This window comes from Lissotriton vulgaris, chromosome 8 (assembly GCF_964263255.1).
Source record: "Lissotriton vulgaris chromosome 8, aLisVul1.2, whole genome shotgun sequence".
In the NCBI taxonomy this organism is placed as follows: Eukaryota; Metazoa; Chordata; class Amphibia; order Caudata; family Salamandridae; genus Lissotriton; species Lissotriton vulgaris.
The window spans coordinates 838,852,623-838,855,324 of NC_141696.1; the positions used below are offsets into that span (position 1 = coordinate 838,852,623).

Below are 2,702 nucleotides of genomic sequence, written 5' to 3' on the forward strand. Positions count from 1 at the left end.
GATAAAGAATGTGGAGATCGTATGATGGCCTACGGACTGAGACGCAGCAACAGAACTACCCTCCATGTCAAGCTTTCAATGGAAAAGATATGTACAATCGCTATAACATTCTTTGTTATGTTTGTAGTTTCAGTAACAGCATTCCACTGGTTAGCAGTGCGATCAGAGAGAGAGAGAGGAGCTACTAGCAATATTAAATTTGTCACGACCACAGAGCTTTCCATGCCCAAGACACTTCCTGGTAACAAGCAAACGGGGATAAGCACCAGTAGTAGCCATGACATCTCTGTGCCTATCTTGACACCTTCTGTACCCCATGCTGACCCTACAGGAAGGGACTTGGCACTCAATATCATCTTGACTCCCACTGTGCCAGGTGCCCCAAGACGATCCCGCCAAAATAAAAGAAGTCTTAGAGATAGAATGAGTAGCGAGATAGTGCCAGTTAGATATAGATCGCGTACCCGACTTAAGGCAGACTGGATTAGTAATCTCCAAGACACAGTTGTTTACACCTTCGACCAGCACTCTATGCCTGATTTCCACTCCCAGCACCCTAGTGAGAGTGCAGAGGATAATGAGATTCACAACGTACTGTTAGATAACATGTGGTACAGAGACATGAGGGAGGTTGGAAGAAAGGTCACAAATGAGTCATGCTTTGGATGTTTTCACATTCCATACGCTGTAGGCGCAGATAAATTGATCTTTCCTAAAGAAGTCCCACCACCCGTAGCCAAATGTCTTTTACACCTGTTTCTTTGCCGCATACATGGTCAGATACAGCTCCACTCAGCCAAAGTGGATGATGCATTTGTAAATACCACAGAGTGGGATGACAAGTATGTAACATTTAGGATGATCACTAATCCATTGGAAATTGAAAGGAGAATGGAGGTTTACTGTGATAAGAAAGTACCTGCCGACATAATGCAGGTTTGGGAACTTCACTATAAGAAACTAGGGTACTTCACCTTCCCAACACCCCCATCGAAATGCCACTCACCTGAACATCACCGATGTAACCATACTCATGACACATGCCCTTGTCAGTGGAGACCAATTCTACACCTGAAGGCCAACATTTATTTTAACAACAAGTGGAATGGTCCACATGATTTAATATGTAAGGCAGCCTCCTTAGGTAGCACAACTGTAGGACAAGAGCACAAATATAATTTAAATGAGGAGATAGAGAGGGAGTGTGCTGAGATATGGGGTAGGGAAACTAGAAGATACACGTTCAATGAGGGTACACCATACAAACAGAAAAGAGCATACAAGCTAAAGTCTCCTCTCCTTTGCTTCCTAGGTAATGGAACGGTTCCTGTGGGTCGGAATACTAATTGCAATAGCACTAGTTTTAATTTGAACCTGAAGTACGGCACATCCATCCTCATGGGCATCTATTGGATCTGCGGAGAAAATCTGTATCTGCAGTTGCCTCCCCAATGGCAAGGACTTTGCTCCATCGTGACGATGCATGAATGGCATCTCGTCGTCCCAGCAGCGAACATTTCCCACATCCATGCACACCCAATGGCTGGTGGTGTAACCCTGCTCCACCACCGAAAAAGAGAAGTCAAAAAGTACTCCTCAGATGACACATTTCATGAGGTTCCGGAAGATTTCAACGATGTTGAACTTTACTTTGGGGGAGTTATCCCCATGTTCCACACCAAAGCCAATGCTCAATGGCTCCAAGTAACGAGATATGAACTGATGCAGCTTGTTAACAACACCCGTGATGGGTTCAACGCCGTGAAAGAAGAACTACGACCTTTGAGACTCATAGTTCTGGAACAACGCTATGTTCTAGACCAGTTACTTGCGATGAATAGTGGTGGATGCGCCAGAATGGGAAAATCGTTCTGCTGTGTCTTCATTTTGGCCGATGATGCGGATAACGGAACACTTACAAAGGCCATTGAGGACTAGGACAATTTGGGGAGACAGATGCCTGAGGATGGAAGTGCAAAAGCAGATGTTTTAAGTAATTGGTCCAACTTGGACTGGATGCCTTCATGGCTATCTGCAGTACTAAAATTTATAATGCCTATATTATGTGTGCTTGTAATTGTGTATTTTGGAACACAGATTATGTTGCATTATGTTAGAAGATTAAGGTCTAAAAAAGTTGAGATGAACTATACAGATGTGCACACAGGTATACGCAGGGGACAAGGGGAAGATATAGAGATAGCAGTGTTGAACATAGAGCGTACCATCCCTGACTCTCACTTAGCGCAGGTCCCCTCTGAAAGTCAGTACCAGACCCCGGTACATAGTGGCCTACCACTTCTCTCAGGGAAAGACTTGGTACATCCCTATGAGACAATGTGTAAGAGATTAGAGGGACCAGATGAGGTTTTTGGAACTACTTCTTCATAAACTCGACCTGGCCACTTCCCCCATCTCCAGCTAAGTATGCAGTTCGTATGATGTTTAATGATGTTTGATTGGTTCAAATATGAACCAGAGGGGGAATGACAGAGGGAGAAAAAATCACTGCATAGTTATCCTAGGACACTCTTATCACTAGCTAAGCATGAACCCTGCGTAGGCCCTGCTGCTTGAGTGTTATAGGCCTCAGTTACGTTGGCCTGAGCACTGCCATTTTCTCTCAGCTTAAACAGAAGCAGAAAGCAGGTCTGACCCAAGCTTCACCCAGCTCCACTTCTGCGAGGCTCAGATAGCCCCCA

The 2,702-nt window shown here is 44.7% G+C and overlaps 1 pseudogene; it reads left to right on the forward strand.

Moving 5' to 3' along the window:
* The first annotated feature begins 891 nt into the window (after positions 1-891).
* On the forward strand, positions 892-2,391 carry LOC147698073 (uncharacterized; annotated as a pseudogene).
* The last annotated feature ends 311 nt before the right edge of the window (positions 2,392-2,702 follow it).